The sequence below is a fragment of the Macaca nemestrina genome, chromosome 10, assembly GCF_043159975.1.
Source record: "Macaca nemestrina isolate mMacNem1 chromosome 10, mMacNem.hap1, whole genome shotgun sequence".
In the NCBI taxonomy this organism is placed as follows: Eukaryota; Metazoa; Chordata; class Mammalia; order Primates; family Cercopithecidae; genus Macaca; species Macaca nemestrina.
Window position 1 is genome coordinate 12,540,264 of NC_092134.1, and position 27,654 is coordinate 12,567,917.

Here is a 27,654-nt window from a genome sequence, read left to right on the forward strand (position 1 = left end):
AAAAAATTTAAAACAAATTAGCTGGGCATGGTGGCATTTGCTTGTAGTCCCAGCTACTCAGGAGGCTGAGGCAGGAGAATCGCTTGAGCCCAGGCATGGTGGCTCATGCCTATAATCCCAGCACTTTGGGAGGCTGAGGGCAGGGTGGGAGGATTGCTTGAGCCCAGGAATTTGAGACCAGCCTGAGCAACATGGCAAGACCCTATCTCTTCAAAAAATACAAAAAAAATTACCAAGCATGGTGGTGTGTTCCTGTAGTCCCAGGTACTTGTGAGGCTGAGGCAGGAGGATTGCTTGAGCCCAGTAGATTGAGGCTGCAGTGAGCTGAGATCATACTACTGCCCTCCAGCCTGGATGACAAAGTGAGACCCTGCCTCAAAAATTAAAAACATAAAATAATAAAATAAAATAAAAGAGATCACATGAGAATTCACCCACTATCATGAGAACAGCATGGGGGGAACCATCCCCATGAACCAATCACCTCCCGCCAGGACCCTCCCTCTACATGTGGGGATTATACTTCGAGATGAGATTTGGGTGGGGACACAGCCAAACCATATCACCTGTTATACCCCTACAGTGATGCAATAGTATTCAGCCATGAAAATGAACTCAGTAGTCCAGGCACAGTGGCTCACGCCTGTGATCCCAGCACGTTGGGAGGCCAAGGCAGGCAGATCACCTGAGGTCAGGAGTTCGAGACCAGCCTGGCCAACACGGTAAAACCCTGTCTTTACTAAAAATACAAAAATTAGCCAGGCATAGTGGTACACACCTGTAATCCCAGTTACTCAGGAGGCTGAGGCAGGAGAATCTCTTGAACCCAGGAGGTGGAGGTTGCAGTGAGCTGAGATCACACCACTTCACTCCAGCCTGGGAGACAGAGTAAGACTTCAACTCAAAAAAAAAAAAAAAAGAAAAGAAAAGAAAGAAAGAAAATGAACTAAGTGTTGACACATGCTACAACACAGATGAACCTCAAAAACATGATGCTAAGTGAAAGAAGCCAGACACGAAAGGTCACATATGAAATTATTCTATTTATATGAGGAGTCCAGATAGGCAAATCCATAGAGATAGAATGCAGATTAGAGGCTGCCAGAGGCTGGGAGGAGAGGGAAATGGGAAGTGACTATTTAATGTGTGTGGGGTTTCCTTTGGGGTGATAAAGATGTTTTCGAACTAGGTAGAGGTGGTGGTTGCTGAATCGTTCACTTTTATTTTATTTATATATTTATTTAGAGACAGAGTCTCACTCTATTGCCCAGACTGGAGTGTGGTGGCGCAGTCCCAGCTCACTGCAACCTCTGCCTCCCAGGTTCAAGCGATCTTCCTGCCTCAGCCTCCCGAGTAGCTGGGACTACAGGTGTGCACCACCACTCTTGGCTAATTTTTGTATTTTTAGTGGAGACGGGGTTTCACCATGTTGGCCAGGCTGGTCTTGAACTCCTGACCTCAAGTGATCCACCTGCCTCAGCCTCCCAAAGATCTGGGATTAGATTACAGGCATGAGCCACCACATCTGGCTGTTCACTTTTAAATAGTTGTATGTTATGTGAATCTTATCTCAGGTTTCTTTTTTTAAAAAAAGAATACATCTGGGTTAACTGGGTAAACATAAGCACAGAAAAAAAGAAGACTATATATCTGGGTTCACTTCATGGTCATGTCAATTAATGAGAAAAAAACTCTTGATAAAACTAACACCTACTCACCAGGCCCAGTGGCTCACACCGGTAAACCTAGCACTTTGGGAGGCCGAGGCAGGTGGATCACAAGGTCAGAAGTTTGAGACCAGCCTGGTCAATATAGTGAAATCCCGTCTCTACTGAAAATACAAAAAATGGGTGGCATGCGTCTGTAAATCTCAGCTACTCAGGAGGCTGAGGCAGGAGAATCGCTTGAACCCGAGAGGCAGAGGTTGCAGTGAGCTGAGATCACACCATTGCATCCCAGCCTGGGCGACAGAACAAGAGTCCATCTCAAAAAAAAATAATTAAAATTAGCACCTATTCGTGGGTTAAAAACAAAAAAAACTTCTGACAATATAGAGTTTAGAAGAGAAGAAAACTTCCTCAACTTGTTAAAGGTTGCTTCAAAATATTAATAGTTTGTTTGCATTTTCATATACAATTTAGAATCTATTTGATAATTTCTACAAAAAAAAACAAGCTTTTTTTTTTTTTTTTTAATTTTAGAGATGGGGGTCTCACTATGCTGCCCAGGCTGGTCTTGAACCCCTGGGCTCAAGCGATCCTCCCACCTCAGCCTCCCAAAGTGCTGGGATTACAGGCATGAGCCACTGCACCTGGTTGTATCCCTAAGTACTTTACATTTTTTGATGCTATCATAAACGTTTCTATACATTTAATTTCCCAATTGTTCATTGCTGGTGTAGAGAAATACATTTTTATATATCGACCTTGTATCCTTTCACCTTGCTAAATAAAATTATTGGTTCTAATAGTTTTGCTGTATTGTAAATTCCTTAGGATTTTCTACATGCATAATCATGTCATTTGCAAATAAAGACAATTTCACTTTGCCTTTTCCCACTCTTTTTCTTGCCTTATTGTCCTGGCTAGGACCTCCAGTACAACGTTATTAATATATGGAAGTAGTGACAGCAGATATTCTTGCCTTGTTCCCAAACTTAGGGAGAAAAGTGTTTAAGTGTTTAGACTTTCAGCATTAAATATGTTAGCTATAGGTATTATAAAGTAGCCAAAACAATTTTGAAAAACAGAACAAAGTTGGAGCAACTTGATTTCAAGAAGAATTGTAAATCTGCATTAATCAAGACAGTGTGGGAAGTAGTATAATGATGCTGTGTATCATGAAACAGAATAGAGAGCTCAAAAATAGATCCACATACATACAATCAATTAATTTTTGACAAAGGTGCCAGGGTGATTCAATGAGGAAAGGAAGCTGGGACTGAAACATATCTGTATGGAAGGAACAAATGAATCATGACCCCTACCTCACATCATAAACAAAATTTAACTTAAAATGAATCAGAGACCTAATGGAAAAATGAAACCTACAAAACTTCTAGAAGGCCAGGCTCAGTGGCTCATGCCTGTAATTCCAATGCTTTGGAAGGCTGAGGCAGGAGGATCACTTGAGCCCAGGAGTTCAAGACCAGCCTGAGTAACATAGTGAAACCTTGCGTCTACCAAGAAAAAAAAGAAAGAAAAAACTAAAAAAGAATTTAATTAGTCAGGTGTGGTGGTATGCATCTATAGTCCCAGTTACTTAGGAGAGTAAAGCGGGAAGATTGCTTGAGCCCAGGAGTTCAAGACTGCAGTGAGTTACGGTTGCACCACTGCACTCCAGCCTAGGTGACAAAGCGAGACTCTGTCTCTAAAACAAACAAACTTCTAGAAGAAAGCAAGAAAAAACCTTGGTGGCCTAGGGGTAAGCAGAGATTTCTTAGGACACAAAAAAAGCACAAATAATAAAAACAATTGCCAGACAGCACTTTATTAAAATCCTAATTTCTTCTTCCAAAGACATCATTTTAAAAATGAAACTGCAAGCCACAGATCGAAAGAAAATATGTATTATATAAATATGACAAAAGACTGAATATATAAATATTTGGTATCCAGAATATATAAATAATTCTTACAACTAAGTAAGAAGACAAATAACCCAGTGTATTAGTCAGGGTTCTCTAGAGGGAGAGGACTAACAGGATAGATGTATATATGAAGGGAAGTTTATTAAGGAGTATTGACTCACACAGTCACAAAGTGAAGTCCCACAATAAGCCATCTGTAAGCCAAGGAGCAAGGAAGCCAGTCCGAGTCCCAAATCTTCAAAAGTAGGGAGGCCCACAGTGCAGCCTTCAGTCTGTGGCCGAAGGTCTAAGAGCCCCTGGCAAATCGCTGATGTAAGTCCAAGAATCCAAAAGCTGAAGAACTTGGAGTCTGTTGTTCGAGGGCAGGAAGCATCCAGCATAGAAGAAAGATGAAGGCTGGAAGACTTAGCAAGTGGGTTCCTTCCACCTTCTTCTGCCTGCTTTATTCTAGCCACACTGGCAGCTAATTAGATGGTGCCCACCCAGATTGAGGGTGGGTCTGCCTTTCCCAGTCCACTGACTCAAATGTTAAACTCCTTTGGCAACAAACTCTCAGACACACCCAGAAACAAAACTTTGCATACTTCAATCCAATCAAGTTGACGCTCGATATTAACCATCACAAGTCCACTCCTTGTCAACTTGAACCCATACACATCTCCTGAAATCATACATAATCTTCAAATAAAGACAATAATAAGGTCATAATTACACCCAACATAATATGGCTATCCTTTGTACAACTGGAAGCACACTAATCCTTAACCTAAATGCTGTTACGTAAAATTAACACTTAAATGCTGATATGAAGTCAGTAAATCTTATGTCACATGATAAAGGAAAAAGAGAGGAAATAAAATGAAGATATTTTCTTAGTACAAGTGTATACAGGCACAAACATATTCTTAACAAAATAAGGAGGAAATATTCAATGCAATTACAGTCCCTGTTTCTGCCACCAGTCATGTGGTCGTGGTTGTATTATGACTACCTTCTTCTACCCAAACTGTACTCCCTGTGCCTTCAGCAAGCAACTCAGTGGGTTGTGGTTTTTTTACCTGGTGGAGTGACCCAAACCTTCATTCCTGTAGGGTCTGGGCCATTTGCAGTCCTGCCCGGATTGGGTTGTCGTAGTTTCCCATTGACCTTAATCACAGGGCACGGGAATACGAAGAGATGCCCTATGGAATCTCCTGTATTTCACGCATACTGTTCCTTACCCCCATTGTGGAGTAGTAGACTGATTTCATCTTGATAGTCTGGGTCAGTCGCCCCAGCCAATACTGTAACTTTCTTCTTAGCCTGTTGACTTAGAGGCAGGAGGAGCCCAAAGTGTCCAGGTGACAATCTTAACTTCCACTTGAATGGAATCATTGTGTCTCCTGGTGGCAGCGTTCCTCCCTCTGGAACTAAGACCTCTAGGCCAGCAGAACATAATGTTGTGGGAACAGGAACCAAAAATTTTCCTAGTGGGTCACTAGGGGTGTCGGTGAGTGGTGCCACTTCCACTTCCACCCCTGGACCCGTTAGTCCTGGCTATGGGGGAAACAGTACCGTATATTGGACGCTGACTCAGAGCATACATGGTCTTCTGGAGAACTCTGCCCCAGCCCTGCAGAGTATTGTCACCTAGTTGGCACTGTAATTGTGACTTCAAAAGGCCGTTCCACTGTTCCATCAATCCAGCTGCTTCGGGATAATGAGGAACATGGTAAGACCAGTGAATTCCATGAGCACGAGCCCACTACCACACTTCTTTAGCTGTAACGTGAGTGCCTTGGTCAGAGGCAATGCTGTGTGGAACACCATGACGGTGGATAAGGCACTCTGTGAGTCCATGGATGGCAGTCTTGGCAGAAGCATTGCATGCAGGATAAGCAAAACCATATCCAGAGTGTCTCTTCCGGTGAGGACAAACCACTGCCCTTTCCATGATAGAAAAGGTTCAATATAGTCAACCTGCCACCAGGTAGCTGTCTGATCACCCTGAGGAATGGTGCCATATCGAAGGCTCAGTGTTGGTCTCTGCTGCTGGCACATTGGGCACTCAGCTGTAGCTGTAGCCATGTCAGCCTTGTTGAGTGGAAGTTCATGTTGCTGAGCCCATGCATAACCTCCATTCCTGCCACCATGGCCACTTTGTTCATGGGCCCATTAGGTGATGACAGGGGTGGCTGGGGAAAGAGGCTGAGTGGTGTCCACAAAATGAGTCATCCTATCTACTTGATTATTAAAGTCCTACTCTGCCGGGCGCGGTGACTCAAGCCTGTAATCCCAGCACTTTGGGAGGCCGAGACGGGCGGATCACTAGGTCAGGAGATCGAGACCATCCTGGCTAACATGGTGAAACCCCGTCTCTACTAAAAATACAAAAAACTAGCCGGGCGTGGTGGCGGGCGCCTGTAGTCCCAGCTACTCGGAGGCTGAGGCAGGAGAATGGCGTGAACCTGGGAGGCGGAGCTTACAGTGAGCCGAGATCGCGCCACTGCACTCCAGCCTGGGTGACACAGCGCGAGACTCCGTCTCAAAAAAAAAAAAAAAAAAACAAAAAACAAAAAACTAGCCGGGTGCAGTGGCGGGCGCCTGTAGTCCCAACTACTCGGGAGGCTGAGGCAGGAGAATGGCGTGAACCCAGGAGGCGGAGCTTGCAGTGAGCTGAGATCTGGCCACTGCACTCCAGCCTGGGCGGCAGAGCGAGACTCCGTCTCAAAAAAAATAAATAAATAAAAAAATAAAGTCCTACTCTGCTGAGGTCACCCTTTGGTGAGCATTCACCTGGAATACAAATATCTTCACAGTTTTTGACCACTCAAGACAGGTACATCCACATACCTCTTTCCCAAATTTCTTTATCACCAATTTTTGAATCATGCTTCTTCCAAGTCCCTGACCATCCAGCCAAACCATTGGCTACAGCCCATGAATCAGTATATAATCACACATCTGGCCATTTTTCCATCCAGGCAAAGTGCACAACCAGGTACACCACTTGACATTCTGCCCACTGGGAAGATTTCCCTTCACCGCTGTCCTTCAGGGACGTCCTAGAAAGGGGCTGTAGTGCTGCAGCTGTCCACTTTCAGGTGGTGCTCGCATATCATGCAGAACCATCTGTGAACCAGGCCCTAGTCTTCTCTTCCTCTGTCAACAGATCATACGGAACTCCCCATGAGGCCATCAGTGCAGGCTGGGAGAGAGAAGGCAGGGTGGCAGGATTGAAGGCCATGAGCATTTGAGCCACTTCTTCATATAAGTTACTTGTACCTTTAGGACCTGCTCAAGCCCCATCATGTACACACCACTTCCCTTTGATGATGGAATGCTGCTGGGCATGCCCAACTTTATGGCTAGATGGGTCAGAGAGCACCCAGTTCTTGACAGGCAGTTCAGGTCACATGGTGACTTGATGACCTATCGTCAAACGTTCAGTTTCTACCAAAGCCCAGTAACAGGTCAAGAGCTGTCTCTCAAAAGGAGAGTAGTTATCTGTAGAATATGTCAGGACCTTGCTCCAAAATCCTAGAGGCCTCCACTGTGATTCAGCTATGGGAGCCTGCCAAAGGCTCCAAACAGTATCCCTGTCTGTCACTGACACCTTAAGTGCCACGGGACCTGCTGGGTCATATGGCCCAAGTGGCAGAGCAGCTTGCACTGAAGCCTGGACCTGTTGCAGAACCTTCTCCTGTTCTGAACCCCACTCAAAACTGGCAGCCTTTCGGGTCACTCAATAAATGCTCCAGAGTAACACACCCAAATGAGGAATGCGTTGCCTCCAAAATCCAAATAGCCACTAGGTGTTGTGCCTGTTTCTTAGTTGTACGAGGGGCCAAATGCAGCAACTTATCCTTCACCTTAGAGGGGATATCTCAACAGGCCCCATACCACTGGACCCCTAGAAATTTTACTGAGGTAGAAGATCCCTGAATTTTAGTCGGATTTATTTCCCATCCCTTGGCATGCAAATGTCTCATCAATAAGTTGAGTGTGTTTGTTATTTCTCGCTCACTGGATCCAATCAGCATGACGTCATCAGTGTAATGGACCAGTATGATATCTTGTGGAAGGGAAAAACGATCAAGATCTCTGCGAACAAGATAATGACACAAAGCCAGAGAGTCGATATACCCCTGAGGTAGGACAGTGGAGGTATATTGCTGGCCTTGCCAGCTGAAGGCAAATTGCTTCTCATGGGCCTTATGGACAGGAACGGAGACAAATGCACTTGCCAAATCAATGGCTGCATACCAGGTACCAGGAGATGTGTTAATGTGTTAATTTGCAATGGAACCACATCTAGTACAGGTACAGTTGCAATTGGAGTCACCACTTAGTTAAACTTACAGTAATCCACTGTCATTCTCCAAGATCCATCTGTCTTCTGCACAGGCCAAATAGGAGAGTTGAATGGGGACGTGGTGGGAATCACCGCCCCTGCATCTTTCAAGTCCTTGGTGGTGGCACTAATCGCTGCAATCCTCCAGAGATGCAATGTTGTATTTGATTTACCATTTTTCTAGGTAGAGGCAGCTCTAATGGCTTCCATTTGGCCTTTCCCACTGTAATAGTCCTCATCCTACCAGTCAGGGAGCCAATGTGGGGATTCTGCCAGCCGCTAAGTATGTCTATGCCAATCATGCATTCTGGCTTTGGGGAAATGACCATGGGATGAGTCCGGGGACCCACTGGACCCATTGTAAGTTGGACCTGAGCTAAAACTCCATGAATTACCTGACCTCCATCAGCCCCTACTTTAACTGGAAGACCACAATGTTTCGAGTCCCCTGGAATCAATGTCAGCTCAGAGCCAGTGTCCTGTAGTCCCCAAAAAGTCTGATCATTCCCCTTTCCCCAGTGCACAGTTACCCTGGGGAGGTCTGCCTGGGGAAGGATGGAAGAAAGATTAACGGTATAAATTGTCGGTAAGGTAGTGGGGTTCTTCCTCAAAGGGACTTGGCCTCCCCTTTATTCAAGGGGTTCTGGGTCTGTAAACTGGTTCAAGTCTGGAAATTGATTGAGGGGAGGCTGTGATTCTCTGTTTTTATAATTCAAATTAGTCTTTTGTCCACTTGACCTGGAAGTTTTCTGCTTACACAAATTAAGTAAGAATGCAGTAGGCTTCCTATCAATTTCACTTCTAGGAATACTGTGATTAATTAGCCAATGCCAGAGCTCTACGTAAGTCAGACTATTCTGATTGCTGCTTTGCCTCTGCTGTCCATTATGGTAACTATGCCCACCTTGCCTCTGACAGTTGAGTGCCGCCACTTGGCCCCTGACACCTCGGGATCCAATTAATCCTATTGCATTTAAATTTTCTAATTGAGTGACTGTTGTTCCCACTGTAAGATCTGGCATACAGAGAAGAGCAATCACAGAGCTCCTCAAGTAGGCAGGTGCTCCCCTCTGGAATCTATTTCACAAAGTATTGGTGGAGAGTATGTCTTCTGGACCCTCCCAGCTGGCATGAGTAGGTCTAAAGTGACTAATCCACTTTAGCATCCCAAACTCCCTAAGCCTTTGGATCCCTTCCTCTATATTAAACCAAGGGAGATCAGGCATTTCCAGCTCTCTCACAGTGGGTCATCTTTTGATCCACATTTCAGCTAACCAAGCAAATAAACAAAACATTTTTTTAACTCCCCATACTGCAACATTAAATGCAGGATCCCTGCTTAGAGGGCCCATATCAATAAATTCAGCCTGATCCAACTTTATGTTCCTTCCACCATTATCCCACTCCCTTAATACCCATTCCCATGCCTGTTCTCCAGATTTTTGCTTATATAAGTTAGAAAACTCAAGCAGTTCTTTTGGAGTGTAGCACAACTCCTTGAGGGTCACACTCTGAACCTCACCTCTAGGGGCCTGCCAGGACTTGAGTCTAGTTACAGGTCTAGAAGCAAACAGGGGTGTTGGGGGTGGGTCCTGAGGAGAATCAGCATTGTCTTGCCTGGCAACTGCCTCAGGGGAGGCCATCACTGTTGCCTCAGGCAGTGCATGGTTAATCTCGTCAGACAAAGGTGGAAAGGCTGATGGCAGCATGGGTGGGGAGGGGATGTTGTCACCACTAAGGGTGGGGAGGCTGTTTCCTCTGGCAAAAAAGGCTCATCAGAGTTTACACGCTCAGTGCCCCTGTATTCATCAGGTTCCTCCCAAATGTCCCCATTCCAAGTTGCAGAGTCCCATTCCTTTCCAATCAATGCCCTAACTTTAACAGTAGACACCTGAGGCCGGGCACGGTGGCTCAAGCCTGTAATCCCAGCACTTTGGGAGGCCAAGATGGGTGGATCACGAGGTCAGGAGATCGAGACCATCCTGGCTAACATGGTGAAACCCCGTCTCTACTAAAAATACAAAAAACTAGCCGGGCGAAGTGGCAGGCGCCTGTAGTCCCAGCTACTCAGGAGGCTGAGGCAGGAGAATGGCGTGAACCCGGGAGGCGGAGCTTGCAGTGAGCTGAGATCCGGCCACTGTGCTCCAGCCTGGGCGACAGAGCGAGACTCCGTCTCAAAAAAAAAAAAAAAAAAAACAGTAGACACCTGGTGAAACTGAACGTGTGCCTTTCCTTGCAGGTCAGCCACTCTCATGATAAAAGCGTGTGTCTGATTTTCCACAATTTCAGCCTGTTGTCTACGGGAGATAGGACTTTCACTCAGGGCAATCTTTTTTTTTTTTTTTTTGAGACAGAGTCTCGCTCTGTCGCCCAGGCTGGAGTGCAGTGGCCGGATCTCGGCTCACTGCAAGCTCCGCCTCAACTCAGGACAATCTTAAAAGACTTGAGGCTCAGTATGTGCTTCTGGAGCCAGGAGTTAGAATCCCTGAGCTTATCCTTTCCTTTCGTCACTTTGTCCAGCAAACTTAGGAGCAATCAACCAACTTCATTATATTCCTTGGTTCTCCACATATGGCCAAAGGTATTATGTATAGCGTCACTAAACTCCTTCCCTCTCATTAGTGGTGGATCAGGAGTATCAAAAGCATTTATTTTGCATAACTTTCTTTCTTTTTTTTTTTTGAAATGGAGTTTTGCTCTGTCACCAGGCTAGAGTGCAATGGTGTGATCTATGCTCACTGCAACCCCTGCCTCCTGGGTTCAAGCGATTCTCCTGCGAGTAACTGGGACTACAGGCAAGTGCCACCACACCCAGCTAGTTTCTGTATGTTTAGTAGAGACGGGGTTTCACCATGTTGGCCAGGATGGTCTCAAATCTCTCAACCTTGTGATCCGCCCGCCTTGGCCTCCCGAAGTACTGGGATTACAGGCGTGAGCCACCACACCTGGCCCTATTTTGCATAACTTTCTGAACAGTTCACATCAAGGACTATCAGTCTTCTCCATACTATTAGAAGTAGAGTCCTCAGCATTTTGGGGTCTAATCAGATTAAGCAGCCAACTCCAGAAACCCCAAAACCAACTAAAAAAAATCCATCCTTAAAATTCTGTTCCTCAGCTGGGCGCAGTGGCTCACGCATGTAATCCCAGCACATTCGGAGGCTGAGGCATGTGGATAACCTGGGGTCAGGAGTTCGAGATCAGCCTGACCAACTCCCATCTCTACTAAAAATACCAAAAAAAAAAAAAAAAAAAAAAAAGCTAGGCAGGAGCCTGGAATTCCAGCTACTCGGGAGGCTGAGGCAGGAGAATCACTTGAACCCGGGAGGCGGAGGTTGCAGTGAGCCAGGATTGTGCCACCAAAGGCCCAAGAGCTCCTGGCAAAACACTGGTGTAAGTCCAAGAGTCCAAAACCTGAAGAACTTAGAGTCTGATGTTTGAGGGCAGGAAGCATCCAGCATGGGAGAAAGATGAAGGCCGGAAGACTCGGGGAGTCTGCTCATTCCACTTTCTTCTGCCTGCTTTATCCTAGCTGCACTGACATCTGATTAGATGGTGCCCACCCAGACTGAGGGTGGGTCTGCCTCTCCTAATCCACTGCCTCTCCCAATCCACTGACTCAAATGTTAATCTCCTTCAGCAACACCCTCACAGACACACCCAGGAACAATAATTTGCATCCTTCAATCCAATGAAGTCGACACTCAATATTAACCATCACGCCCAGTAAAAAAAAAAAAAGGCTAAATAATTGAACAAATACTTTACAGAAGAAGACATACAAATGGCAAATAAGCATGATGAAAAGATGCTCAATATCTTCAGTTGGCAGGGGAGTACAAATTAAAACCATAATAAGTCACCACTACACACAGACTAGAATGGCTAAAATTAACAAGACTGATGATACAAAGTGTTGGTGAGGACATGGAGCAACTGGAGCTCTCATAAGCTGCTGGTGGGAGTGTAAAATGGCACAATTACATTGGAAAAGTTTGGCAGTTTCTTATAAAGTTAAATATACACTCCCCATATGATCTAGTAATTCTCCTAGCTATTTGCCTGAGACAAATGAAAATATCTGTCCACACAAAAGGCATACATGAACTTCATAGCAGCTTTACTCAGAAGCGCCCCAAACTGGAGACAACCCAAATGTCGCTCAACAAGAGACCTGAATAAATGACTTGTGTTATATTTATATGGTGGAATAGTACTGAGCAATAAAAAATAAGTAATTATCAGGCCAGGCACAGTGGCTCACACCTGTAATCCCAGCACTTTGGGAGGCCAAGGCAGGAGAATTGCTTGAGGCCAGGAGTTTGAGGCCAGCCTGGGCAACATAGTGAGACCCCCATCTCTACAGAAAAAAAAAAAAAAAAAAGAAAAAGGAAACTAGCTGGGCATGGTGGTACGCACATGTAGTCCCAGCTACTCAGGAGGCTAAGGCAAGAGGATCGTTTGAAACCAGGCTGGTCTTAAACTCGTGACCTCAGGTTATCTGCATGCATCAGCCTCCCAAAATGCTGAGATTACAGGTGTGAGCCACCGTGCTGGCAGTATCTGTTCTTATCAGTTGAATGTAGTGACAGATAGCAGATGGGTGATTATCTAGAACAGGGCCAGGAGGATGGACTACAAAGATGCCTGTAATCCCAGCACTTTGGGATGCCGAGGTGGGTGGATCACCTGAGGTCAGGAGTTCGAAACCAGCCTGGCCAACATGGTGAAAACCCCGTCTCTACTAAAAATACAAAAACTAGCTAGAGGTGGTGGCGTGTGCTTTATCCTAGCTGCACTGGCATCTGACTAGATGGTGCCCACCCAGATTGAGGGTGGGTCTGCCTCTCGCAGTCCACTGACTCAAAGTCAGCTGCTTGGGAGGATGAGGCTGGAGAATCGTTTGAATCTGGGAGGTGGAGGTTGCAGAGAGCTGAGATCACATCACTGCACTCCAGCCTGGGCAACAGAATGAGACTCCATTTCAAAAAAAAAAAACTTCACGGCCAGGCACGGTGGCTCACGCCTGTAATCCCAGCAGTTTGGGAAGCTGAGGCGGGCAGATCACAAGATGGAAATCAAGACCATCCTGACCAACATGGTGAAAGCCTGTCTGTACTAAAAATACAAGAATTAGCTGGGCGTGGTGGCGCATGCCTGTAATCCCAGCTACTGGGGAGGTTGAGGCAGGAGAATTGCTTGAACCAGGAAGGTGGAGGTCACAGTGAGCCGAGATCACGCCACTGCACCCCAGCCTGGCGACAGAGCAAGACTCAATCAGGGAAGGGAAGGGAAGGCGAGGGGAGGGGAGGAAAGGGGAGGGAAGGGAAGGGACTTCACCTGGGTTCAATTCTTGGCTCTGCCACTTCCTAGTTTACAGTCTTGGGCAACCTATTTCACTTTTCTGTGACTCTATTTTATCATCTGAAAAGTGAGAATAATACTTCCTTTCATGGTAAAGTAATAATAATAATCATTCTTTTATAGGATCTTTGTTTTTGTTTTTTTTAGATAGCCCCATAGGGTTCTTGAGACTTAAATGGAATTTTTTTTTTTTTTTTTAAGATGGAGTCTCTGTCACCCAGGCTGGAGTGCAGTGGTGCGATCTCGGTTCACTGCAACCTCCACCTCCCAGGTTCAAGTGATTCCTGCCTCAGCCTCCCAAGTAGCTGGGATTACAGGCGCCCGCCACCATGCCCAGCTAATTTTTATATTTTTAGTAGAGATTGGGTCTCATCATGTTAGCCAGACTGGTCTCAAACTCCTGACCTCAAGTGATCCACCCATCTCAGCCTCCCAAAGTGCTGGGACGACAGGCGTGAGCCACCGCGCCTGGCCTGATCACTCTTTCATGGGGAAACCAACCACCATGTCATGAGGACACTCAAGCAGCCCTAATGGAAAGGTCTGAATGGCAAGGAACTAAATCCTGCCAGAGGCCAGCACCAGCCTGCCAGCCATGTGGGTGAGCCGAGTACATCCTTCAACCCCAGGCAAGCCTTTGGGTGACTGGCTGACATTTTTTTTAACCTAAGTATTTTATTTAATTTTTTTTATTTCTGTGGGTACATAGTAGGCATATATATATTTGGGGTACCGTGAGATGTCTGGATGCAGGCATGTAATGTGAAATAATCACATCATGGAAAATGGGGTACCTATCCCTTCAAACATTTATCCTTTGTGTTGCAACAATCCAGTTACACTCTCTGAGTTATTTTAAAATGTACAATTAAATTATTAGGCCAGGTGTGGTGGCTCATGCCTGTAATCCCAGCACTTTGGGAGGCCGAGGCGGGTGGATCATCTGAGGTCAGGAGTTTGAGACCAGCCTAGCCAACATGGTGAAATCCCATCTCTACTGCAAATACAAAAAAATTAGCTGGGCATGGTGGCGCATGCCTGTAGTCCCAGCTATTCAGAAGGCTGAGGCAGGAGAATCGCTTGAACCCGGGAGATGGAGGTTGCAGGTGAGATCGCACCACTGCATTTCAGCCTGGGTGACAGCAAGACTCCAAATCAAAAAAAAAATTAAATTAAATAAAAAATAGAAAAGCTAAAATGCAACAACAATTTAAATATATACATTATTCAGATAGATAGATAGATAGATAGATAGATAGATAGATAGATAGATAGACATAATTGACCATAGTCACACCCTGTTGTGCCATCAAATACTAGGTCTTATTCATTCATTCATTCACTTTTTTTTTTTTTTTTTTTGAGACAGGGTCTCACTCTGTCACCCAGGCTGGAGTGCAGTGGCACGATCTCAGCTCACTGTAACCTTGATCTCCAGGCTCAAGCCATCCTCCCACCTCAACCTCCCAAGTAGCTGGGACTACAGACATGTGCCACCATACCTGGCTAATTTTTGTGTGTGGCTGAGGGGAAGAGACGGGATTTTGCCATGTTGCCCAGGCTGTCATTCTTTCTTTCTAGCTTTTTTTTTTTGTACCCATGACTACAACTTCATGAGCCAGAACCGCTCAGTTAAGCTGCTTCCAATTCCTGGCCCACAGAAACCAATTAGGGTAATAAATATTATTGTTTAAAGCCATTAAGTTTTGGGGTAATTTGTTACATAGGAGTCAATAAACTAATATAAACACTACCAGTATAGTAGCTAATATTTATTAAGCATGTATTCTATCACTTACTATTCCTACCCCTGTAACTACTAGCAGGGAAGTGGTCCGATATCCTCCATTTGCCCATCCGGAGCACTTCCCCAGCCTGCTCTGTGCCCAAGGAGACTCAGCTGTTCAGACTCAACAGCCTTCCATATCCTCTGGCTTTGAATCTGGTTTGGCCAAGGAGGAGCCTCCGGGAGGAGACTAAAGGGAGAAGGTGCAGTGACTCAGGATATTTATGCATCTGCTTCCTCCTGAAGGGCACCTCAGGCTGGCTGTGTCCCTTAACAGAAGGTAACAACTTCTTTTTTTTTTTTTTTCTTTTTCTCTCTTTTTTTTTTTTTTTTCAGACAGAGTCTTGCTCTGTCACTCAGGCTGGAGTGCAGCGGTGCAACCTTGGCTCATTGCAACTTCCACCTCCTAGGTTCAAGCGATTCTCCTGTCTCAGCCTTCTGAATAGCTGGGACTACAGGCGCGTGCCACCACGCCCGGCTAATTTTGTATTTTCAGTAGAGACAGGGTTTCACCATGTTGGTCAGGCTGGTCTCGAAGTCCTGATGTCGAGTGATCCGCCTACCTTGGCCTCCCAGAGTGCTGAGATTACAGGCATGAGCCACCTCATCAGGCCAACAGCTTCTCTTAAAGTGACCCTCTCCACATAACTTTCTGGCTAGTGGGAACTGCTCCCGCCATGCCTAAGGAGGTAAGAATATTTATTGGTTATAATGGGAGGGCTATCCCCTGCGATTTCTGTACACTCTGTCCACATCTAAATGATCCCTTTAGTCAGCCTTCCTTAAGTCACTCAATTTCAGCATGCCATCTGTTTCCCTCTGGGACTGATGGCCACCCCAATTTAGGAACCCCTATCTAGCCAGTCGGAGTGGCTCATGCCTGTAACCCCAGCACTTTGGGAGGCTGAAGCAGGAGGATCCCTTGAGCCCAGGGGTTTGAGGCCAGCCTGGGCAATATAGAGAGATCCCATCTCTACAAAACATAAACAAAATTAGTTGGGTGTGGTGGCAACTGCCTGTAGTCCCATTTACTCTGGAGGCTGAAGTAAGAGGATCAATGGAGCCCAGGAGGTAGAGGCTGCAGTGAGCTAACAGGAAAAAAAAAAAAAAAAAAAAGGAGAACCCCTACTTTAGAGAAGAAAATGGAAATTCAAAGAGGAGCAAATGGGAAACCAACAGGGGCCACCTGGGGGTGTGCTCAGCAGCCAATAGACACTACTGGATGCTTGATAAATATCTGAATTAATGAGTGAACGAATGACTTGGTGGCACTGGGAAGGACCCACCTGCCCTTACCATAGGTGCTGGAACAGCAGGTAAGTATCTGAACTACTTCAGCCAGACAATGGTGACCAGTTCCCTCGCCCAGTCCAGAGTCTAAGCTTCAGGAAGTTTTGCACTGGAAGGATTCACACACAGCCCGGGACACCCAGGAAGCAGCCCCCAAGCTCAGTGAGAGACTCAAGAGTTATTTTTGAAAAGCAAGCAAGGCCTGCAGGCGGCCCTGGCAGAGGCAGAGCGCAGAGCTGGAAAGAAGAGCCAGGAGCAGAGAGAGAACAGACAGCTACCACAGAACCCACGCCCCATGCCTGTGACGTGGGCCCCACGCATGGTGACATAACATGGTGGCAGAGGCGGGGAGGCGTCCTGTGACCCCTTGGGAATTTTAATTGTGGTAAAATATACATCACATAAAATGCATCCTTAGGAGTTTTTACCGCTCCTGCCCCAGGCCAAATGACATTGAGGACTGGGTTCCCACAGGAACAGGGAGTGGGAACACCAGCCAAACACATTTGCATCCAAATGGTGTGTGAGCTTTTGCTCAAGTCTGGGAAAATCCTGGAATTGGAGGGAGGGTCATTGCTCTGAGGCAAAACTGGGGGTTGAGGATTAGGACACAGATGACAAAATTAAAATTAGCAGTGCATGGTGGCGCATGCCTATAGTCCCAGCTACTCGGGAGGCTGAGGCAGGAGAATCGCTTGAACCTGGGGGGCGGCAGTTGCAGTGAGCGGAGATCGCGCCACTGCACTCCAGCCTGAGCAACAGAGTGAGTCTCCATCTCAAAAAATAAAAAATTAAAATGGTAATAAAAAAAAGAAACAGGTAACAGCCTCTATCCCTGCAAAATAGTGGGGTGGCCGGAGTGGCTGTGGGGTCCAGGAGGAGGGGAGCAGATGCTGGCCCTCGAGGTAGGGCTGGGAACTGCAGGGCACGGAAAGCAGCAGCCGAGCAGCAGAATGCAGCTAATGAGCCGTGCAGGTGAAGGGAGAGGTGTCTGCAATGGGCCGGAGGTCACAGGCAGCCAGAGGGAGCCATCAAGGCCCCAAAATAGCTCCTGCTTCTGCAGGAGAAACTGGAACTAATCAAGGTGGGAATAATCCGAAAATCCCTCAGACAGGGGCTGCTAAGAGGCCTTGTGTCTCCAAGCAGGGATTAGAAGGGAAGAAAATAAACAAAAGATGTGGTTTGTCCTGGAAAACGGTGCCAACATGAAAGCAAGGTCTTCCTAGGGCCTTGGTCAGAGGGTCACCAGTAGCTAATATCTATTGAGCACCTACTATTATATGCCGGATGCTGTCGCATATGGCTAAGCATGTGAGCTCTGAAGTCAGCCTGCCTGGACTGGAATTCCTGCTCTACCTCCTGCTAGCTGTGTGACCTCGGAAGAGTTATTTCCTTATCTAGAAAATGGGGATAAAATTCATACCTGCCCCACAGGGGAGTTGAGAATAAGTGCTTGATGCATGTGAACTTTTATTATAATAGAAATCTTTCCAGGGGCCAGACGCGGTGGCTTACACCTGTAATCCCAGCACTTTGGGAGGCCGAGGTGAGTGGATCACCTGAGGTCAGGAGTTGGAGACCAGCCTGGCCAACATGACAAAACCCCATCTCTACTAAAAATACAAAAATTAGGCCAGGCGTGGTGGCTCATGCCTGTAATCCCAGCACTTTGCGAGGCCGAGGCGGTCGGATCACCTGAGGTGGGGAGTTCAAGACCAGCCTGACCAACCTGGAGAAACCCCATTTCTACTAAAAATACAAAATTAGCTGGACGTGGTGGCACGGGCCTGTAAATCCCAGCTACTAGGGAGGCTGAGGCAGGAGAATCACTTGAACCCGGGAGGCGGAGGTTGCGGTGAGCTGAGATGGCGCCATTGCATTCCAACCTGGGCAACAAGAGCGAAAGTCCGTCTCAAAAAACATAAATAAAAATACAAAAATTAGCCAGGCGTGGTGGCAGGTGCCGGTAGTCCCAGCTACTTGGGAGGCTGAGACAGGAGAATTGCTTGAACCCAGGAGACGGAGGTTGCAGCGAGCTGAGATTCCAGCCTGGGTGATAGAGAGAGACTCTGTCTCAAGAAACAAAACAAAACAAAACAAATATTTCCAGCAATGCTTGGGGCAGAGGGTTAGGTTTTGTCTCCTCATTCTACAGGGTAGTGAACCAAGGCTCAGAGAGCCCAAGGTCACATGGCTAATAAGTGAAAGTGTAAGAATGGTGAACCATGTGAGTCTAAGTCAGAAGTTTGTGTATTCACTAGCCTGGGCCACCCTGGTCGCTCCTCAGTGGGCAGGGAGGAGGGCAGTGGCCCACTGGCAGGGCCCAGCCCTTCACCTGCTTCCTTTCTCTGGGCCCCATGAAGGGGCAGATACAGCATGCACGTGGGAAACAGCCTCTGGGTGAGACATGTGCAGTGGAGAGGGAAGAGCACTGCCCTTGAGCGTGGAAACTTGGCTGAGTTCTTTCCTCTCTCTGGGTCTCAGTTTCCCCAGTTGCAGAACAAGTGGTGGTAACAGGTGACTCGAGTCCTGGAGAGTCTAGATTCTTGCTCCCTGGTTCTCTGGTGAGTGTCTGGTGTGGGCGGCAGTGAAAAGAGGACAAGAGAGGGACCTGGGCCGCTGCCAGGCGGTCTCCCCTTTGTCGCTTCCCTCCCTTCCCCTGGTGAATAGTTCCACGCAGAGGGAACAGCAAAAGCAAAGGTCGGGAAATGAGAGCGAGCATGGCACGTTCAGGGAGCTGCAGATAGAATAATCCAGTCACCCGGTTTATTCATTTATTCAATTATTTAATCAACGTTTAGTAACCTCGTTTACTCATTTGATTACTCAACCAGCATTTATCACTGTGTGCCAGGCAGTGTTGGAGTACCGGGGATACAGGGGTGAACAAAACAGACAAAACCACCATCTTCATGGGGCTCATTCTTTTTTTTTTTTTTTTTTTTTTTGAGATGGGATCTCGCTCTGTCACCCAGGCTGGAGTTCTATGGTGCGATCTCAGCTCACTGCAGCCTCCACCTCCTGGGTTCAAGTGATTCTCCTGCCTCAGCCTCCTGAGTAGCTGTGATTCAGGCGCCTGCCACCACACCCAGATAATTTTTTCTATTTTTAGTAGAGACAGGGTTTCGCCATGTTGACCAGGCTGGTCTCAAACTTCTGGCCTCAAGTGATCCACCCGCCTTGGCCTTCCAAAGTGCTGGGATTACTGGTGTGAGCCACCCCACTCAGTCTCATGGGGCTCATTTTAATTGGGGGAGACGGAAAAACCAAGTAAACAAATCAATACCGAGGATCATTTCAGCATGGAATAAGCATTTACGTGAATAAAAGCTAACATGTATAAAGCATCTGCTATGGGTCAGGCATTGCCAACAGATGTTAAATAATTTGATCCTTGCTACCACCCGATGAGGCTGTAATCACCACCCCCACTTTACAGCTGAGGAAATTGTGGCTTAACAGAGGAGTTAAGTAACCTGCCCAATGCCACACAGCATTGGAGCAGGTGGAGCTGTGATTCAAATCCAGGTCATCTGGCACCATTGTGCCGGCTGGTGAGGAGAGCACTAAATAGGGCAACTTGTCCAGGGAAGAGCCCTCTAAAGAGGTGACGTTTGAGCCAGGACAAATGAGAAGACATCTGCCACGCAAAATCCAGGAGGCAGAAGATTCCAGATTGAGTGCAAAGGCCCTGAGGCGAGTAGGGGCTTCACAGGTTAGGAGAAGAGCAAGGAGGTCAGTTTTAGCTTGAGGAGAGGATAGTAGAGGTCAGAGCGGTGCGCAGGGCAGACACGTGGGGTTGGGAAGGAGCCTCGTCTGTCCTCCTCAAGGAGGCCCAGCGGACATTCCCAGGATCCTCCTGGCAGGTCTGAGGGACGCTTGGGAAGCAGGGCCTAAAGTCGTACTGACAGGCGTGGCTCCCCTCCTCTCCCCTATCAGGCCGACGAGGCGCGGGCAAAGCTGACCTTCCCCAGGGCCCATTGCTGGGAAATGAGTGCAGCTGGAACCTGCTGTGTATCCTCAGCCAGCACCACCCACAGGTGGCCCCTCCCTGACTGATGGGGACATGGAAAGGCCCATCTCATTCTTCCCTCTTCAACCTAAATCCACATCCTCCCTGGCCCTGTACCTCCCATAGAGCCACAAATGAGGGTCTCCCATTCTCCAGTGGAGGCTGGACCACCTAGCTCCTGCCCTAGGGTGCCCCGCCAAGGCCTGAGTCCAGTCCCAGCCCAGTGAGGGAATGGAGTGTTCCCCAGCTTGCTCTCAGATGGTCTGAGAGTCAAGAGTCTGGCCTTAGGGAGAAATCTCGGGGGGCTGGAAAGGGGTCCACGTTCCTAGTCATATAGACCTAAATTAGAGTCCAGACTCTACCGCCGTGTGGTTTTGGGAAAGTGGCTTCACCTAAATCTCAGTTTCATCATCTGAAAAATGGGAATAATCACGCTCCCTACCTCATAGGGTCACTGTGAAAATTAAATATAACATGGCTGAGAGGGGGCTTCCTGGGGCTGGAAATGTTCTGTATCTTTACCCGGGAGGTGACATATAAAATTCAATGATGTACACTGTAGGCTGGGCACAGTGGCTCATGCCTATAATCCCAGCACTTCGGGAGGCCAAGGCGGGTGGATGACTTGAGCTCAGGAGTTCGAGACCAGCCTGGCCAACATGGCAAAACCCCATCTCTAATAAAATACAAAAATTAGCCAGGTGTGGTGGCACGCGCCTGTAATCCCAGCTACTCGGGAGGCTGAGGCAGCAGAATCGCTTGAGCCTGGGAGGTGGAGGTTGCAGTAAGCCAGGATCATGCCACTGCCCTCCAGCCTGGGCAGCTCTGTTGGAATCTCACTCTTGAGATTCTGTCTCAAAAATAATACCACCACCACCATAGATCTATGCATTTTACCGTATGTATGTTATAACTCAATTTTTTTTAAATGCAAAGTGCCTGACCCATGGCTAGCACCACATAAATGTTAGGTAGTATTAGCATAAAGTGTTCCATAAATATTTATTGAATATATTTGTTCAATAAGCCCTTGTAAGTACCCTTCCATGTTTTGTTTATCATTCATTTGATTCCCAGGGCTCCTGGGGCCTGGATGCCTAAGGGAGCTCAAACTCAGTATGTCCATGACTGAATGATTTCCTTCACCTCATTCTTGCTCCTCCCCAGGCTTCTCTAACTGCCCAGTGGCTCAACCCAGAAATGTGGATGACACCCCTGCCTGCCTTTTTCTGCTCTTGTTCTCTCCAACCCCTTACAGTCAACTTATTACCAAGACTTCCTCTAGTAGACTCTCTCCAAAGACGGCCCCCAACCATTCCCCCGACCACCCTGTAAGGGCATGCTGACCTCCCATCAAGAGGTAGAGCTTGAGGCTGGGCACAGTGGCTCACGCCTGTAATCTCAGCACTTTAGGAGGCTGAGGCAGGCAGATCACCTGAGGTTAGGAATTTGAGACCAGCCTGGCCAACATGGTAAAACCCCATCTCTACTGGAAGTACAAAAACTACCCAGGAGTGGTGGCACACGTCAGTGGTCCCAGGTACTTGGGGGACTGAGGCAAAAGAGTCACTTGAACCGGGAGGCGGAGCTTGCAGTGAGTCGAGATTGTACCACTGTACTCCAGCCTGGGCGACAGAGTAAGACTCTGTCTCAAAAACAAAAAAAAGGAGAGATTGGCCAGGTGCAGCAGTTCACACCTGTAATCCCAGCACTTTGGGAGGCTGAAGCAGGAGGAGTGCTTGAGGCCAGGAGTTCTAGCCTGGGAGACATAGTAAGACCTCATATCTACAAAAAGAAAGAGAAAAAAAAAAAAAGAGGTAGAGCTTAAGCTGGGTGAAGCGGCTTGTGCCTCTAATCCCAGCTACTTGGGAGGCTGAGAGAGGATGGCTTGAGCCTGGGAGGCGGAGGTTGCAGTAAGCCGAGATGGCGCCACTGTACTCCAGCCTGGTTGACAGAGCGAGACAGAGTGACACCCTGTAGCCAAAGCATTGGAGTGGCTTGCAGCCCAGACCCTGTGCTTTCCAAAGCCAGATACACTGTCATATCGTTTGGCATCCGGAAAAATGAAAAGACTGCTGTCTGCTGCATAGTTCAAGAGGCCAAAGCAGAAGAAATCCTGGAGAAGGCTCTAGAGGTACGGGAGTATGAGTTGAGAAAAAATAACTTCTCAGATACTGGAAACTTTGATTTTGGGATCCAGCAACACATCAATCTGGGTATCAAATATGATCCAAGTGTGGGTCTCTACGGCCTGGACTTCTGTGTGGTGCTGAGTAGGCCAGGTTTCAGCATCACAGACAAGAAGCGCAGGACAGGCTGCACTATGGCCAAACATAGAACCAGCAAAGAGGAGGCCATGCGCTGGTTCCAGCAGAACTGTGATGGGATCATGCTTCCTGGCAAATAAATTCCCATTTCTATCCAAAAAGCCAATAAAAAGTTTTCAGGGAAATGTAAAATAAAATAAAATAAAATAAGAAGTGGGGAGAGAAATAACAACTGCTGGCCAGGTGCGGTGGCTCGTGCCTGTAATCCCAGCACTTTGGGAGGCCAAGGCAGGCTGATCACCTGAGGTCGGGAGTTCGAGACCAGCTTGGCCAACATGGTGAAACCCCATCTCTACTAAAAATACAAAAATTAGCCAGGCATGGTGGCGGGTGCCTGTAATCCCAGGTCCTCAGAAGACTGAGACGGGAGAATGGCTTGAGGCCAGGAGTTCTAGCCTGGGAGACATAGTAAGACCTCATATCTACAAAAAAAAAAGAGGTAAAGCTTAAGCTGGGTGAAGCGGCTTGTGCCTCTAATCCTAGCTACTTGGGAGGCTGAGAGAGGATGGCTTGAGCCTGGGAGGCGGAGGTTGCAGTGAGCCGAGAGTACGCCACTGCACTCTAGCCTGGGCGACAGTGAGACCCTGTTTCAAAAAGAAACAACAACAAAACCTAGAAATGTATTTCTCATAGTTTTGGACCCTGGAAGTGTGAGATCACGGTGGCCAGCATCGTTCTGGTGAGGGCCTTCTTCTGGGTTGAATACTGTTGACTTCTCATCGTCCCCTCACATGGTGGAGAGAAGGCAAGAATGTTCTCTGGGGTCCCTTTTCTTTCTTTCTTTTTTTTTTTTGAGATGGAGTCTCACTCTGTCGCCCAGGCTGGAGTACAGTGGCGCGATCTTGGCTCACTGCAAGCTCCGCCTCCCAGGTTCACGCCATTCTCCTGCCTCAGAGTAGCTGGGACTACAGGCGCCCGCCGCCACGCCCAGCTAATTTTTTGTATTTTTAGTAGAGACGGGGTTTCACTGTGTTAGCCAGGATGGTCTCGATCTCCTGACCTCGTGATCCGCCCGTCTTAGCCTCCCAAAGTGCTGGGATTACAGGCGTGAGCCACAGCGCCCGGCCTCTCTGGGGTCCCTTTTCTAAGCACACTCATCCCACTGATGACGGCTCCACTCACACGGCCTGTTTGCTTCCCGAAGGCCCCACCTCCTAATGCCATCACTTCATGGGTGAGGATCTCAACATATGAATTTGGGGAGGACATGAACATTCAGTCCATTGCACTCATCCATTGCGGCTGGGAGTGGAAGATGGTGCAGCTGCTGTGGGAAACAGTTTGGCAGTTCCTCAAAAAGTTAAACATAGAGTTACCATATGACACAGAAATTCCATTCCTAAAGAACTGAAAGCAGGGACTCAAACAGATCCTTGTTCACCAATGCTCATAGCAGCATTATTCCCAAGAGCTGAAAGGTGGAAATAAGCCAAATGTTCATCATCAGATGAATGGATAAACAAATTGTGGTCTAGCCATACAATGGAATATTATTCAGCCATAAAAAGGAATGAAGTGCTGGCGCCTGCTGCAACATGGGTGAACCCTGACAACATCATGCTAAGTGAAAGAAGCCAGACACCAAAGGGCACATATTGTAGATTCCATGTGTCTGAAATGTCCGGAATAGGTAAACCCATAGAGACAGAAAGCAGATTCATGGTTGTCAGCGGCTGGGGGGAGGGAAGATGGGGAGAGATTGCCATATGGGTATGGAGTGATAGGAAAGTGTGAAACTAGGAAGAGGTGGTGGTTGCTCAACATTGTGAATGCACTAAGCTGAGGCTCCCCCCAACCAACAGCCCTAACTGAGCACCCAGCCGGCAGCCAACAACGACTGCCAGCCACGTGGGTGAGGCCACTTGAGATCTTCCAGCCATCCCAGCAGCCCCACGTGATGCAGAACTGCCCTCTCGCCCCACAGAATCATGAGAAGTAAGTGTTGTTGTTTTAAGCCACACAGTTTTGGGGTGATTTATTATGCAGCAAGAGGTAACCAGTTCTACCTGTAAACACTTTACAAAGCCTGTTTCTGTTTCTCTCTATCCCCACCACCCTCATCCAAGTCTCTCTTCTCCCTCCAGGCAGCAGCTTCCTCCCTAGCATCCCTACCTCCAGTCCAGCCACCTGAGGTCTATCCTTCCCTGAAGCCAAAGGGAACCTTCCAGCTCCTGATCTCATTCTCTCAGCCCTCCACTCAGTATCCAAGCCTTCAGTGTGCCCAGCAAGGCCCTGAGGGACCTGTCTCTCCCCATCTCCACAGTCCCAGTCCCCCTCACCCACACCTCTATCCCCTACAACTCACACTTCCTGGAACTCAGCACATCCCTTCCTTAGCAGAAGCAGTTCCCTCTTCCTACAACACTCTTTCCTATCTCCTCTCTCTTCCCCTGGCTCTTTTTCTTTCAGGCCTCAGCTCAGACACCACCAGCTCCAGGAAGCCTTCCCTGACCACCTGGGCTGAGTTAAGCACCTCCTCCAGGCACCCGTTTACACCCTGTTCTTACCAGAGCAGTAGCTGCTCTTGCCTTTTATTTTTATTTTATTTATTTTTTTTGAGATGGAGTTTCATTCTTGTTGCCCAGGCTGGAGTGCAATGGTGCGATCTCAGCTTACTGCAACCTTGTCTCCTGGGTTCCAGCGATTCTCCTGCCTCAGCCTCTTGAGTAGCTGGGATGACAGGCACCCACCACCATGCCTGACTGATCTTTTGTATTTAGTAGAGACAGGGTTTCACCATGTTGGTCAGACTGGTCTTGAACTCCTGACCTCAGGTGATCCACCCACTTCTGCCTCACAAAGTGCTGGGATTACAGGCGTGAACCACTGCTCCCGGCCCACCTTTTTAACAACCTGTCTCTCTCACCACCTAGTGAGCAATATCAGGGCAGGGACAAAGTCCTCTTGTGTTCTCAGAGCCTAGTGCAGGCCTGGCACAGTAGGTACTCAGGGAAACCCAGTAGAAGGGAGGTGGAAATTCTGTAATGCAGGCTGGGGACCTCACATCTCATGAGACTGGGACATGAGTGAGGCAGGGCTGTGGGCTTCCCCGAGCCTCTCTTCTCCCAAGAAGGCCCTGGCCACTTGGGAGGCCTGGAGCAGAGGTCAGAGAGGGACCGCTGGGGGCTGAAGCCATAAATGTCCAGGCTGAGGGAGTGGAGCCCTCCTCCAAGTGCCCAATGCCTGGGCAGTAACAAGTGAACGACATGTCTATCTCCCCAATAGAGTGTCCCAGGCCAGGTACAGTGGCTCACACCTGCAATTCCAGCTTTTGGGAGGCTGAGGAGGCAGATCACCCAAGCTCAGAAGTTTGAAATCGGCCTGGGAAACATGGAAAAACCCCATCTCTACACAAAACATATTAAAAACATATATATTAGCCAGGCGTGGTGGTGCATGCCTGTAGTCCCAGCTACTTGGGAGGCTGAGGTGGGAGGATCATCTGAGCCCAGGGAAGTAAAGGCTGCTGTGAGCCATGATCGCACCACTGCACTCCAGTCTAGGTAGCAGAGTGAGATTCTGACTCAAAAAAAAAAAAAAAGTATCCTGGCCAGGTGCAGCGGCTCACGCCTGTAATCCCAACACTTTGGGAGGCTGAGGCAGGCGGATCGCTTGAGGTCAGGAGTTTGAGACCAGCCTGGCCAACATGGTGAAACCCTGTCTCTCCTAAAAGTACAAAATTAGCCAGGTGTGGTAGTGCACGCCTGTAATCCCTGCTACTTGGGAGGCTAAGGCAGGAATAATCACTTGAACCCAGGAGGTGGACGTTGCAGTGAGTCAAGATCATGCCACTGTACTCCAGCCTGGGCAACAGAGTGAACAAGACTCCATCTCAAAAAAAAAAAAAACTGGTTATGATAATGGTCCCTCGTAGGTTATCATGAGAAATACACGACATAACATGTAAAAATCACTTAGCACAGTTGCTGGCACATGGCAGGCTCCCTGAAATGTTAACTAGGTTTCTTCTTTTCACCCTGTGAGCTACTGTGAGCTGGGCCTTGCACTGTGCCTGGCACACAGTAGGGGCTCAAGCAATGCCTTAGGGATGAATGAATAAGGAATCTGGGCCCAGCATAGTGGCTCACACCTGTAATCCCAACACTTTAGGAGGCCGAGGCGGGAAGATCACTTGAGGCCAGGAGTTCAAGACCAGTCTGGGCAACATAGTGAGACCTCATCTCTACTAAAAGTAGAAATAAAAATTAGCCAGGCATGGTGGCATGCACCGTTAGTCCCAGCTACGTGGGAGGCCAAGATGGGAGGATCGCTTGAGCCCCAGCAGTTCAAGGTTGCAGTGAGCTATGATCATGCCACTGCACCGAAGCCTGCAAGACAGATGAAGACCCTGTCTCAACAAAAAAGGGAATCTGGGGAAAACACAGTAACAATCATACTAGTACAAAGAATAATTCACTCAGTCTTTACAACCATTAAAAGAGGTGGGTACTCTCCTTGTGCCCATTTTATAGATGATGAAACTGAGGTCCGAGGGCATGCAGGACATAAGTAGCCAAGGCTGGATTTAACCAGGCAGTCTGAGTCCTCCAACCCTTTAGCCACCGCCCTATACTGCTCTCAGAGCCCCAGGGCCTGCCTTTCTTGTAAGTCTGGCTGCTGCTCACCAAACAGATCAGCTGCATGATCTCAGGCATGTGAACCTCTCTGGGCCTCAGTTTTCCCACCTTCCCAGAGAGGATCACAGGAGCCAGGGCTGAAGGACACTCCCTATTGGTTTAACAATCCAGGCCTTGGCCAGCATCTGGCTGGAGTTGGTGACCCACTGACCAGCTAACTCCAGCTGGGGCAACACATTCCATGGGCTGGACTGTCACAGGCGGGTCACCGCACACTGACAACTGTACTATCCCCTCCACATTGGTGGGGGTCTGGCCTCTGCCTATTTCCAGCCCCCCAGGGTCCTTGAGGGAGGCTGCAGCGGCCACCCCCAGA

At 47.9% G+C, this 27,654-nt stretch overlaps 1 long non-coding RNA gene across 1 annotated transcript in view; it reads right to left on the reverse strand.

The window, feature by feature from the left end:
* Positions 1-3,552: 3,552 nt before the first annotated feature.
* LOC139356628 (uncharacterized) overlaps positions 3,553-27,654 on the reverse strand; it is a 32,162-nt gene continuing 8,060 nt past the window's right edge. Inside the window, exon 2 of the long non-coding RNA XR_011608748.1 lies at positions 3,553-6,776. This is a non-coding gene — a long non-coding RNA (uncharacterized lncRNA). The remainder of the gene's footprint in view (positions 6,777-27,654) is intronic.